Source organism: Acromyrmex echinatior, chromosome 10, assembly GCF_024713525.1.
Source record: "Acromyrmex echinatior isolate Ae372 chromosome 10, ASM2471352v2, whole genome shotgun sequence".
Lineage (NCBI taxonomy): Eukaryota > Metazoa > Arthropoda > Insecta > Hymenoptera > Formicidae > Acromyrmex > Acromyrmex echinatior.
In genome coordinates this window covers 13,203,886-13,219,544 of record NC_141861.1, presented here as the reverse complement: position 1 = coordinate 13,219,544, position 15,659 = coordinate 13,203,886, and the positions used below count along the sequence as shown (strand labels likewise).

The 15,659-nt window shown below is 31.5% G+C and overlaps 1 long non-coding RNA gene across 1 annotated transcript; it reads right to left on the bottom strand.

The window, feature by feature from the left end:
* Positions 1-4,487: 4,487 nt before the first annotated feature.
* Positions 4,488-7,008, bottom strand: LOC147908397 (uncharacterized). Its single transcript, XR_015546383.1, has 2 exons — positions 5,696-7,008; positions 4,488-4,959 (listed from the first exon to the last, which is right to left on the bottom strand). It is a non-coding gene; the product is annotated as an uncharacterized LOC147908397 (long non-coding RNA).
* Between the last annotated feature and the right edge of the window lie 8,651 nt (positions 7,009-15,659).

Sequence of the window (15,659 nt, the reverse complement as noted above, 5' to 3'; positions counted from 1 at the left end):
CATTACAATCCGAAGCGCCACTACGGTCTAAGTATTAAGATGTTGAACTAATATACATGTTATTCAACCGAATGAATTAATCTCAGAAATAATAATTACGTGTCGATATGGTTGTCGACATTAAGGCAATTAATCTAAAATGTAATAATCCCCTCAAATTAATCTTAAAAAACTGTAATAACCTTATTGCGAAAAAATATTGCCTCGGCCGGGAGTCGAACCCGGATCTCTTGCATTCCGTGCGAGCGTCCTGAGCCTTTAGACTACCGAGACCTTAGCAATAATTTTTTGCAATAACCGATATGTATTGAGAGTAACGCATTATTACAGCGCGCGTTTATAAACAATAAGATAGGAAACAAGACCGTTTATATTAAATAACATTACAATTCGAAGCGCCACTACGGTCTAAGTATTAAGATGTTGAACTAATATATATGTTATTCAACCGAATGAATTAATCTCAGAAATAATAATTACGTGTTGATATGGTTGTCGACATTAACGCAATTAATCTGAAATGTAATAATCTCCCCAAAATGTGGCGCTTCGGATTGTAATGTTATTTAATATAAACGGTCTTGTTTCCTATCTTATTGTTTATAAACGCGCGCTGTAATAATGCGTTACTCTCGATACATATCGGTTATTGCGAAAAATTATTGCTAAGGTCTCGGTAGTCTAAAGGCTCAGGACGCTCGCACGGAATGCAAGAGATCCGGGTTCGATTCCCGGCCGAGGCAATTTTTTCGCAATAAGTTTATTACAGTTTTTTAAGATTAATTTGGGGAATTTTGGGGGGATTATTACATTTCAGATTAATTGCGTTAATGTCGACAACCATATCGACACGTAATTATTATTTCTGAGATTAATTCATTCGGTTGAATAATATATATTAGGTGTTGGAATTAATTCGTAGCGTTTTTTAATGAAAGAATGTTATTTATTTCACATGAGCATTAAAAAATACATTAATGAAAGTACTTTTAAAACTTATAAATACTTTGTAAAACGCTACGAATTAATTCCAACACCTAATATATTAGTTCAACATCTTAATACTTAGACCGTAGTGGCGCTTCGGATTGTAATGTTATTTAATATAAACGGTCTTGTTTCCTATCTTATTGTATATATATATATATATATTATACAATATATAAATATTATACAATATATATATATATTAGGTGTTGGAATTAATTCGTAGCGTTTTTTAATGAAAGAATGTTATTTATTTCACATGAGCATTAAAAAATACATTAATGAAAGTATTTCCCATCACTTGTAAAACGCTACGAATTAATTCCAACACCTAATAATATATAGTTCTTACAATATTTATAAGCAGGAACTTTAATTTAATTTAATTTAAGTTAATTTCAAATTGCGAATTTTAAGCACCTGCTTCCGATTAGCAATAAAATGTACATTTACTTTTCACACTGTTTATAATATTATCTAAAGCATAAACTATTAACTCACACTCTATTGATTTTTTATTATAAATTTTACGCAAAAAATCTACAGCATCATATTTATCGATGATACAATTTTTACCTAAAAGTGTTATAAAATATTTAAATTTTTCATTGACGATATGCTGGAACAGCTCAGAGTATACGTTCTCAACGTAATGTTCGAATATGAACAGCACGGTAGATGGCTTCATATACAGTCATGTATCGTGCAATATTAATTTGAGCACATTCACATCACGCATTTTTAAGATTTCTATCATAAGATCTTGGACTCATAATGATGAAGGTGCGATTGATTGCACGAACCGTTCAATATCCGCGTGTCTTTCGATGAAAGTCCATCACATTGCACGAGGCAAGATTATGTTGTTACCTTGGTTGTCGCTAACTGTAGGAGTCAGTGTAAATCTTCTTCCCAATATAGATGTTTATTACAAGAAGATGCTTTGCAGAAGAAAGTAATATATTGTAAAATGCACTATTCAAGAGATATTTGAGGTGATCGATTAAAATGGAACTGTGTGTGTACACACACACACACACACACACACACACACACACACACACACACACACACACAATATATATATATATATATATATACATATATATTAGGTCATTTAAAAAGTATCCGCGGTGTTTTTTCAATTTTTGAATGAAAAAACCGCGGATACTTTTTAAATGACCCAATATATATACATACATATACATATATACATATATATATATATATTTATATATACATACATATACATATTAGGTGTTGGAATTAATTCGTAGCGTTTTTTAATGAAAGAATGTTATTTATTTCACATGAGCATTAAAAAATACATTAATGAAAGTACTTCCCATCACTTGTAAAACGCTACGAATTAATTCCAACACCTAATATATACATATACATATACATATATATATTCCATTTTAATCGATCAAATATCTCAAATATCTCTTGAACAGTGCATTTTAAGGAAAAATGTTTCAGATAAAAGTTTTGGGACTTTGAGGAGGATATAAGATGGTGCCATTGATTTGATTTTGGATGGCACCATCAAGATCAAAGTTACTTTGAATTTTTTAATGAGAACTCTTCATTTTTCATTACCTATTCTTATAATTTATCTCGAGAGCTTTCCAAAATAAATGTAATATAAAATGGAGGGTTCCGCTTAAAAAATTCAAGTAACCTAGCTCTGATCTTGCCGACGCTACCTCAAACTGGCACCATTTTATGTATCCCTCAAAGTCCCAAAACTTTTGTCTGAATTTTTCTTTAAAATGCATTGTTCAAGAGATATTTGAGATGATCGATTAAAATGGCACACTTTGTGTGCGTGCGTGCGTGCGTGCGTGCGTGCGGGTGTAATAGAGAAAAAAGGAAAACAGATAAATTCTAAACTCTACAAACTGTAGAGAAAAGGTATAATGAAAAAATTTATAAAATAAAAACTTACCGTTTATAAACTCTTTATCTTGAATGTAAAATCTTATAAAATCACACATGTTTGGAAAGCGTTGCAGTAGCGTTGCCCGTTCTAAGTTTTGTCCTCTCCACATTTCTTTAGGAATGCATGGAATTGTTCAACTAACACAGGCGAGAGATCAAAAATGCACCGTATACGACAGCTTTGTTAATGTAAAAAAGAATTTTTTTTAAGAATGTTAATTCGATGTTAATACGACATATTTCGCAATGACATCATGAATGTAATTTTGATACATTGTGATGTTATCAAATAGTATGCATAATGATATAAAATTTAAAGATCGAGATGCATTGCAATGTTGCTAAATAGTGCGCATAATGATATATGTCCCACCCGTTGCTGTCCTATACTCCATAGTATTGATGCTCTCTCCTATCATTGTGGTCCTATACTTACCGTAGTATTCACGCTTTCTCTTCTTCCCGTTATGTTCTCTTTTCTTTTTGCTCATAATTTTACTAAATAAATATGGTATTCATTTTACAATTTTTTAATGATATGACTTAGCAATGATTTTAATTTAGCAATTAATTAATAATAATATTTTTAGTAATGTAATACAAATAGCTGAGCGTTTCTAATTATCAAACTATTATATTATAAACTATTATTCAGTAGCTATCGAGCACTTATTTACTATGTCGTACTACTGAACAGCTCATATTATTAATTGATTCTTAACTATAGAGAAAGAAAATTCATTTCCACTCGCAATAAGAAGAAACAGGAATGTACAGGTTTTAAAGTTACGTGACAAGCAGATGATGTCATAGAAGGGAGCAAAAAAAATATTTTTTTCAGGATTGTGAAGAAAACTCAGAAAGAAATAGAGATTAGAATCATAATTTCTTATTATTCATTTTTTATTTTAATAATTAATAAATTTGATTAACTTATTTGAGGAAAAATTGCGCGCCTTCTTATCATATATAATTCTAAACCGCTGAATATAAAAGTTGAAAAAAATTTCTGAAATTAATTCATTTATATAAATATATATAATATATATAATAAATAGTTCAACATCTCAACATTCAGACCGTAGTGGCGCTTCGTATTTAAAATAATGTTATTTAATATGAACGATTTCCAATCTTATTGTCTATTTAGTTCATTGTTTCGTTCAGAATATTCTCTCTGACTTTTTCCATATATTGTGACTTATTCCATATGAGAAATAACTGTTTTTATCCAGGATTTTTTTCTTATCAGATGTCTGTTTAAAATTTTTACTTGTTTTAATTTCTGATGAAGTTCGAAATTTTTATCAGATAAACCTAAATCTGCCTCACTAGAGAGACTGCCTCAATAGAGATTTTTTTATTTTGTCCACATGTAGATTCATAATCATAGGATAAATCCTCACAGTTCTTTTTCTTTCCTTGCAAATCTTGGTATAAATCGGAATCAGATGAGACATTGTAGGGCAGATCTATTTTGCTCATTATCTGATTCAGAATCCTCTTTCTGAGGATTTTTTCCATCTATATTGAGGAATGACTCTTTCTGTCTAGGATTGTTTTTTTTTTTGTCAAATATCCGTTTTGTAAAGTTTCTTGTTCCAATTTCCGAAGGAGTTCAGAATTTTTATCAGATACATTTGAATTGGAGACTAAGTCAGAAATTTTATTTTGTTCACAAGTGAATTTACAATTATTTGATAAATCCTTCTCATGCTTCTCATACGAAACAATGTTAACTTGTGTTTTCTTAGAACGCTGCTTAGATATTAAATATTTTAGATAATTCTGTAAATTTTTAAGAACACATCGTTATTGGATAATAGTATTGGATAATAGTATCTGAGGAGGTGGACATATTTTCAAGTTTATGTTTCTTTTTCTTTTTATCGCCTCGTCAGATTTCGAGTTTGAATCTGAGTCTAGTCTTGACACCTTTCTTTTTTTTCGTAATCCTCGCTCTAATTCTATTTCATAGTTTGAATCTTTAATGTACTCATTACACATGACAAGCCTTCAGGTAGGTATCTATAATAAAAGATTAATCAAAAAGCTTGTAAAAATGGGTTTGTAATAGCTGAGCGCTGGAGAAATGCGTGCATGGAAAATATATAAAAATGTAATTCCATAAGATAAAATTTAGTAGTTACAATATTTACAACATAGTTTATAAGAAGTTCATTTATAAGAAGTTATTTAAGGCATAGCAGCCTTACATATTACAAAATTTTTTATTCGGAATAATCCCGATATCTTCTTTACATTAAAACTAAAAATATGATTATGGCATTATTAAATCCACGCATTTTGAAAAATAAATGAATTCTAGAAGATATTAGTATATATCCCATATTGATTAAAAATCTTTAGAACAGTGTTAAATTGTAAAATTTATTTTTTTGTTTTTTTAAAGATCGAGATCATATTTAACATTGTTCTAATGATTTTTAATCAAAACAGAATATGTAACTGTCTTCTAGAATTCATTCATTTCCTTAAGATGTGTTGATTAATAATTGCTAGACATATTACTCTTAGTTTGTCTCTCATCAATAATAAAAACTAATGTTACGTATAATCTTTTTAAATGTAGCGATCCTGTCTTTCTTAGAGCCTATGTCAAAAGACTAAATAGCTTATACTGCTCCCTCTCAGATTAATTATTTATTTAATTAATAAATTTTTATATGATTATTGACAGCATAGCTTAACAATAAATATATTATGAAACTTGTTAAAAGAAATAAAAGGAAATAAAACTAACCATAATATCCTTTGATATAAATAGGATATTCTTTCCAATAGTTCTCTGAGTCTTTTTCTTTACGTACTAAAAGATCTGTTTCCATACTTTTGGGAGGTCATTTCATTATTCCATTCATATTTTTATCATAATTCTTCACCCATTTGCTCAGTTCAACATCAATATTTCATCATTGTTGCTATCATTATTGTTAAAAAATTTAAATACAACAAAATGTAAAGAAAAAGAAAGCATTACAAAATAAAGAAATTACTATGTGCATGTGAATAATTAGCAAAATATTTAAAATTGTCGATCTATTGCTAGCTAGACTAATAATATATACTTATAAAATATTAAATTGACATATACATTTACACATTCGGTACATTCTTGTCTAGAAAAACATTATAATTATTTGTATTCTATTCACACAATATTCAAGAAAATAAATGAGATTTTGGTTACTTTTTTCAATTAGGAAATTGCAAAGATCTAAAATATAATGTATCAAATTGTATAATGTATCAAATAGCTAAGATTAGTAGGTCATAAAATTAAGGGAAAAAAATAGAGACAGAAAGATGTGTATGTGTATGCGCGGACGCGCGCGTGTGTATGTTGTGTGTGAATAAAATTTATAACAAAGAGAAAGTGAAAAAATAGCAAAAATCACTAATTAAATACTAATTAAATATCTAATAATAGAGGAATACAAACATAACTCCTCATATGAAATTAATCAACATTTAGCCTTTATATCGCTTATAGGGAAAATTCTTTTTTGCTCATCCTTATGAGAGACCGTACAAATTCGCAGAAATGATGATGAAATAGAATACTGATAAAAATCTCCAGATCTCGGAAATGCGCGACCAATTAGAAATACTAGGTCGTCTCTTTGTACTATATTTACAATTGCAATAATTTCTTCATTATTTATCTTAACATATGAATCCTTTCCGTTCAATTGGAGTACAACATTGTTAATGCTAATTCGTCGATACTATTGACCATTTAGGACTTCATTGGCATAAAAATGACTCATTGAAAGCGTAACTTGGTTGTCCCTTTTATCCATAATGATATCAATATTTTCACTGCTCTCTATATTGCGAAATGCGGCTTGTTGTAATGATTTGTAGTCAGACTTAAGAGATGCTTTACAAGACTTTAACTTATTTTCAAACACAAAAGCATTAAAACTTTCAAGATCTCCTGGAAATGAAGATAGCATTCTTGAGCTAAGTGACACAGAAATGAACATTAAACTACAAATTTCTGACCATAAATTACAACAGAGTGAGATATAAATATATTTAGCAATTCTTCAGCATGATGACAGCAAGGTTTGAACAAGAGATGGACTTGAAAGAATAAAAATAGCACAGTGAAGCAACAAAAAATGCTTGTAAATATTTTCATTTAAATGGTCTTTTAGCACTATTATTCCATCATAAAGTAATAATCTCCTGAACTCTGTGGCCTTATAATATTTCATCAGATTTCTAGGTTTTCGATTATTGTTTTCCTGTAAACAAGTAGTCTTTCTTACTAACAACTTATCAGATATTTTCGCCAGTGCTTACATGTAACTTCCATAAACCATTTCATTTTTGCTATAGTAATCTTCTGAATACACCTAGATAGACCAAATGCATTCCATCAAAAGGGAAGTGTGATACCATGTTTATTCCAAGTTCTTTAAGCGGAGACTGATTATTATTATCGATGATAATTTAACTGGTAAATCTCGATTGGTAAATGATTCATTTGTTCTAAGAGGCTCATTAAGATTAGGATACGTCATTCTGTTATTCATATATTTACCTTCTATAGTACACTTTTCACAGGCGAAGTATGCACCGTGTTCTACAATTCCTTTCCAATGAGCGAGCAGTAGCATTGCAGCTAAAATTATTTATGCAAAATTCAAACCTTTGACCATTGTACATGTATTCATTCTCTTTCAAGTAATTAATTTCATTGACAAAGTAATACAAAAATTCACAAAGATCATGTACAATTGCACTTTGAAATAAAATCAACGAAATGACAAAAGGCTGATTTTTAGTACAACAAGTCTACCAAGAAGAGGCCAGAAGTGTTTCTTGAGAATTTGTAAAAAGAGGAAGCGCATCTGCATTTACATCAATAACAATTTTCTTATAAATTTCCAGATAATTCTTAAGATTCATTGAATTTAAATTTGTAGTAATACCTTTATATCAAAGTTGACCTCTAGTAATTTATATTATTTGGATGCTTGAAGGAGTATCAAGCAATGTTTTATATGAAGGAATATTAGGAAACAAAAGTTTCAATTTTATACTAGCAACAAATTGAGTTTTCGCATTGAAAATAAACCATTCTACAAGGCCCAAATACGCAACACTTTAATAAGATAAGCTTTCTTTTCCTCATCATTTTCAAAGGAAAGTTCAATTTGATTATGGTCAGAATTTGTAAATTCGGTAGATCCCGAATCATCGCTGTCATAATCATTACTATTGTCATTACTGGAATAATTACCAATACTACTATTGATATTAATATCATCATTCGAATAATTATTGTCATCCAAATTATCATTTCCATCTAATAGCGTTTTCTAATGGGAAAACTGGTGCAACGCTGAGTGTAATTATATTGTTCCACTGTAAAAACTAGAGTTCAATGTTCAATGTTCCATTGATAAAACTGATACAAAAAAACTTGCACTGAATTCAACTTTTGCTCCACTGTCTTTGAAGTCAGTGGAGATCAATACAAGTCGAAATTGAGATTGTGTTCATGCTGAAGTACGATATTATGTTATGATATGATATATTACATTATTACATAATTAATGTTATAACAATGATATTGTTTAGTTTTAATGTTTCTAATAATAACTATGCAATGACATTTTGACGTTTAAAACTCTTGAAATATAAAAATTTAATTAAAAAAATGTTTTAAATAAATAAATGAATCAGAATATTGTATTGTAAAATAAGTAATTTGAATTTGAACATAGTTATATGTATTTTTAGGGATGTTATAAAATGGATGTCTAATGATATGTTTCATTGAACCACACACTAAACCTGCATTATTACTGCACTAGTGCAATTTTCATCTAAACCTAGCACGGTGTTAGTGCTGCACTAGTTTTCCTAGTGGAAAACGTTATAAATAGGTAGAAATTATTGTGCAATCTTTCTGTATTCTGCCTTTTTGAATAATACTATCTTCACTTTGACTTTCATCATTTAAACTAAGACAATTTTGTATGGCATCATTAAAAGATTTATGAAGAATTAAAAAAAATCCTTTCGAGTCTTGCTCTTTTATGCTCTACATTGACCTTTCTCTCAAGTCTTCTCTTAAAATATTTGATCTTAAACATAAATTTAAATAAAAAGTTGGACAAATTCTAATATTCTGCCAATTGTACTTTGTAAAAATTTATAATTTATATTACAATATGCATACACAACATATTTTCGATATTGATAAGGATTGTCTAAACACAGCCCAAGATAAGAATTAAATATAAAATATTTTTTAATATTTCTATTTAAATAAAATATTTTTAGCCAATAACAAAAAATAATGCGATCTATTAAACATATAAAGATAATAAGAAATTAAAGTAATTTGCAAAAAAATTTGTGTAATTCTTATTTTTAAGGATTGATATTGGATGATATAATTTACCAATTATTTGAAAAAATTCAACAATTTGTTTATTAAATTTAAATCGATCTCCTTTTTCATAAATTGTCTTTAAATTATCATTTGCTAATCTATCAACTTTTAAAAAAGCTTTAATTAAATTGAGGAAAACGAGACTTTAATATCGATTTTCCTTATAATATATTCTACGCATGAGAATATACAAATTTACAAAATTACCTGAAAATCGAAGGGGAGGAATATTTAAGTGTATTCGAGGAGACATTGGGCGTTCGATCCGAACAAAGCAGCTAGCCTGCTCACCGAACGATTGAATGTGATCGATTGGATCTACAAGTAACAATCAATCCAAGCATATCCATTTATTTGGCGAGCAAGTAGTAACCTAATCACTTTGCCGACTGCTTTTCTTTTAAGAGACACACAAGTCGACACAAGTGTCGTTCTATCTTTGTTCGCTCTCTGAATGGAACAATATCAACTTGTATCGACTGCGTCACCTAAGGGCCATGGCGCACAAAAAAAAGTAGTAAAACGCAAGTAATAAGCGAATTGACCAATCATAGTAGAGTCCATAAGGCCATAACATAAGCAGTAGCCAATCCAACATGTTATTTCCTTTCTGCTCACGTCTTACTACTTTAAGTCTTTGTGTGCCATGGCCTTAAAAGAAAAGCAGCTTAAGTTTACTTAGCTTGATTTACGTCGAAGTTATAACATTGATGTCATGAAATTGGTCACTAATCACAGTCATTCCATTCTTCAGAATAGCTATGATTTACTAGTTCCATAATATCGATGTTATAATTTCGACGTAAATCGGGCCGTGTAAATGTAGGTTGCTTTCCTTTTAAGAGACACAGTTGATACACTTGACACAAATTGACACACGTCATTTTCTATTTACAATTTTGTTCAAACTCAATCGACTCACTTCGCCTCTGTTATAGAGAGGAGAGACAGAGTGTGTTAAGTACGATTTTGATTTAACAATATTAGAATATATATGCAAACCAGTTTCTATCATTTTATTCTGTTTTTTTTATCATTTTAGACTAAAATCTTTTAAAAAGTTAGATATTAAAAATTCGCGCACACACTGCACATATCGCGTTCCATTAAACTGTGTTCAAGTATGTTAAATTGTGTCGACTTGTCATCAAATGGGAAGCACCCGATATAAGTTGAAAGTCAACTGACTAACCGCCGTCACACGCCACCATCAATGTTGCTGTAGTGTACTGAGATTAATGGCGCTTGTACACAGAACATGACAATGCTTGCCGCGTGGCGAAAGTTGTCGCACTAACCAACAATTTTATGTAGCCTCACTTTGCAAAACTTCTAGAAATGATGTAATACTATTTCCACCGCGCGGTGGAAGTTATATATTGGGTCATCTAAAAAGTATCCGCGGTTTTTTGTCACTAGATGTGTGTTGATGGTCATATATCTAGTGACAAAGTACCGCGGATACTTTTTAGATGACCCAATATCTATTACTTCCGAGCAAACGAGATGTTGATTAGCTGTCGCGCCAACTTCCGCCGCGTGGCAAGCGTTTCCGCGTCTAGTGTGCAGAAGTCATTAGTATCCAATGAACGTATAGCTTTAGAATGAGAAATTAGCTCGATAAAGCTGTATGCTCATTGGATATTGCGTGTCGCGCGCGACAAATCGCGCTAGTCTGCGACATCATGCGTCGCGTCACAAAAGACAAAGATGTTAGGGTTAAGGATTCTTTCACTTATCCCGATTAATAGCTTCGGCACATCAGCGCTATGTGTGATGCGATAAGTGACATGCAACGCGCGATATTTAATCAAAGTATAGCTTTTCTGGAAAAGCAATATATTGATTGGTCTTAATGTCTAGTAAGAAATTAACTAGTCGCATCATCATGGCGTGAAATGGAACGCACCCGAATGATGTGAAATAGGATTGAGTGATCGTTCGAGATTTTGTGTGTATATATATATGTATATACACAGGGTGTTTTATTTTAAGTAATATGGTGGATTATCTCGCGAATTGATGATTTTATTGAAAAGATCACTTAAATCATTAAAATAGATCATTTAGAACCCCACAACTTTTGCCTGAAATGTATTTTTCTAAATGCTTTTTTTCCGAAATAAAAGGGGTGGTCTGAGCTTGATATATACAGGGTGTCTCATTTTAATCGATCACCTCAAATATCTCTTGAACAGTGCATTTTAGAAAAAAATGTTTCAGACAAAAGTTTTGGGACTTCGAGGGAGACATAGATGATAACATTGATTTGACCTTAAGTGGCATCGTCAAGGTCAGGAGAAGATCACTTTGAATTTTTTAAATGGAATCCTCCATTTTTCATTACATATTCTTATAGCATATCTCATTAAGTATCTTTCGAATTAAAAGGCTTCAAAATCGCAATATTGTTGGCATTAACATTGTATCCAAGATGTTCGACCGACGGCTAAAACTTTTTAAATGTTCTTTAGAGTCATCTTGACAACATCTGTCAAGGTCAAGACGATTGGAGGTTGTTCTTCATATTTTCATTATTTCAATTTTTACCATAAAATCGAAAATAATTGTAAATGATGGGGTAACATGTGGAGTTCAATTGATTCTAAAGGATCATATGAAGGTCACAATGCTTTGTCGGGGCCACAAAGAAGCACACGTGCATTCCGAGTCAAAATTGCATCACATGTTCTGCCGAAAATCATCTTATTCCAGGATATCAAAAAGCATGTTCCTATCACTGACTAACTGGAGATGCAGCGGGACACGTGCATTTCATTATCTCTCGTTCGAGCCTTAACGCCACGAAGAAGCACATGTGTGAAATCCTATTAATAAATTTCTTTAATAATTATAGTTGGTGTCATTCACTTGCTAGCATCACTTGCTAATCCATCCGCAGGATGGAGACTCATGGCAAATTCAATACTTGCAGTGTTTTCATAAGTTTTTCTATTGTCTTGTAATTGTATATGGTTGATTACCCGCCTAACGAAATCGTGGATATGATCAAAATTTTAGGTGAGGCCAGGAATAATTATACGATAGCTGAAAAAATTTATGCCGAAACATTACCGAATAGACGTCATCTTAATAGGATGGTAATTAAAAGACTATGTGAAAGGACACGATAGAGCATTTTCAAACGAATATGTTAAAAATCTGGCCCTAATGAAGCCACGTCTTTAACTGTTCTGGATACCGTTTTTCTAAATCCACAGGTATCAATGCGAAAAATAGAAAAGGAACAAGGCATATCTAAATCAACAGCCAATTGTGTGTTTAAGGCTTACAAGTTCTACCCATACTATATCTATCTAATCCAGCAATTAGAAGAGGGGATTTTCCAATGCCGTTTACGTTTTTGTAATTGGGCTCGAGATTGAATCCGAGAAACTCCTAGATTTTTTTCTAAAGTTCTTTTTTCAGACGAAGCCACATTCGGTAATAGAGGTGGTGTTAATAAACACAATTGCCATTATTATTCAGCTGTTAATCCACATTGGCAAAGAAGTCAAGAGTTTCAAAGGCAGTGGTCTATTAATGTCTGGACGGGCATTTTGGGAGATGTTATTGTTGGTCTATATTTTTTTGAAGAAAACCTCACTGCGGCCAATTATTTAACATTTCTCAGAAATGATCTGTTTAACCTTTTGAGACATGTCAGCAATAATGTGCGCAATCGAATATAGATTTAACAAGACGGAGCACCAGCTCATAGATCTCGAGCAGTTAAAGAGTATTTAAACGAAAAGTTTCCCTAATAGATGGATTGGTATGGGAAGTCAGATTCAAAAATGGCCTGCAAAATCGTCAGACTTAACGCCTCTAGATTTTTATCTTTGGGATTATATCAAAAGTCAAGTTTATTTCAAGGAATCTACGATTGTAGAGGATATGAAAGACCGTATCAGAGAAGCGTGCAGAAATATTAACACAGACGTCCTTCGAAAAGTTGTGGACGATTTTCGATTGGACCTGTGCATACGAGTAAGAGGCCAGGTTTTTGAACATTTAAAGTGATCAAACACGAGTATAGATCTTACCTTTATTGACTGGAAAGTGTCCAGACATTGCCTTTACCGACTGGAGCATCCCCGGTCTTGCCTTGATTGGCTGAATCGTGCCCAGACACTGTCGTGACTGTTGAGTCATTTCCTCGTCTCACCTTAGATGGCTAGGTCAGATACGATCTTGCCTTAGGCGACTGGATCAGATACGATCTTGCCTTAGGTGGCTGGTTCAGATACGATCTTGCCTTAGGTAGTTGAGTCAAATACGATTTTGCTTTAGGTAGCTACTTCAGATATGATTTTGCCTTAGGTGGTTGGATCAGATACGATCTTGCCTTAAGTGGCTGGGTTAAATACGATCTTGCCTTAAATGGCTGGATCAAATACGATCTTGCCTTAGGTGACTGAATTAGTAATAGCCTTGTTTTAAATTAATGGATCACCGATCAATGACTTTACCTCTAGTTTACGAGCTATTATTTTAACACAAAGAACATCGTGACCTTCATATGATTTTTTGGGATTAATTAAGCCGCACATGTTACCCTATTATTTTAAATTATTATTTTTGTTTTTACTGTAAATTTGAAGAAATGAAAATATTGGGAACAGCCTCCAATCGCTTTGACTTTGACAAATATTGTCAAGGTCATGGTCCTGAACAACATTCAAAAGGTTTTAGTCGTCGGTCGGACTTGGTATCAATGTCAACAACATTGTAACTTTGAAGCCTTTTAAAGATACTTAATGAAAGAATATTTAGTTATAGTGTTTTGGAAAGCTCTCGAGGTATGCTATAAGAATATGTAATGAAAAATGGGGGGTTCCATTTAAAAGATTCAAAGTGATCTTGTCCTGATCTTGACGACTCACTCAAGATCAAACCAATGCTATCATCTTATGTCCCCCTCGAAGTCCCAAAACTTTTGTCTGAAACATTTTTCCCTGAAATGCACTTTTCAAGAGACATTTGAGGTGATCGATTAAAATGGGACACCCTGTATATAATATATATTGCTCACCATTTTTAAAGTCTTAATTGTAATATCCATAATGCTAGAAATCTCAGAGAGAGAAGTGATCAATTGCATTTGAAAAATAATTCAGTTTGTTCACTAATTGATCAATGTGATTATTCATTTCTCTTTTTCTCTCTATCAATAAAAAATGACATCAAATCGATGTCGAATTGATGAGTTTTTTCAATGAATCAGAAATATTATATTGATCATTTCGATCTCGATTTGAGATTTTACGTATAAAAAGATATACAATAATTATAATAATAAAATTGAACAAAATAATAACAGGAGCAGTTATTTATTATTTATTTAACTTGAAAATAAGTCAAAATTCAAACATACATCGAGCCTTTTATCTTTATCAGAGCCATCGAGTTAATTTTTACGACTAAGACATCATTTCAACATCGTACCGATATTAACTTTCCCACTGGGTTTAGCTTTAGAGCCTCTTCGAAGGCAGAGATTTGCTTATGTTTTTATATTTGATAATAGTGGCATTCTTACTCTTTAGAGTTTGTCAACACTCGAGAGAACTTACAGTTTTACGCTAAATTTGAACGGCAAACGCAAAAAATCGCGTATGCGGAGCGCAGATAGGATCGAATCCGAATCCACAAATCGCGAATCAATCGCATTGAGCGGCGAGTCACTCTGCCCTTTTATTAATTTTTGATATACTCCGATATTTTAGTTCTCTTTTAGTCTGGCTAATGTAAGTGACGTCGCAATCATGACAAGAGATTTTGTATATTACGTTATAGTGTGCCATTTTTTTCTAGAAGATATTTACTAGTAATAATGTATTTATTTAGCTTATTGAGAATTGAAAAGCCCGGTTTAAGTGACGTTCTTTGCAATGTGTGAGAAAGATTCTAAAATATTTTTCACAAATGCTACATTAAAATACTGATTATTTTTGTTGAACTGTCTTTGATTTTTCTTTAGCATTATTTATGTAATATTTTATTCGTGTGTTAACAGAAGAGAAACTGAAAGGAAGTAGACAGCAATTTTTGAGGAAAATTTCAATCATTGCCAAAATATTATCATGATGGAATTTAGGATGCAATAATATTACTATTCTATCAATCAATCCATAGATCACGCTCTTATGGCATTGGATGTTGAGATTTGAAATTTAAATAAATCATTTCGGCGCGCGCGTTTCTGGGGACTACATACGTAGTATATAAATTCACGCAAGAATCATATAAGCATTTAAGATCTAGCTAGATTGTTTAAAATTTTGATTTC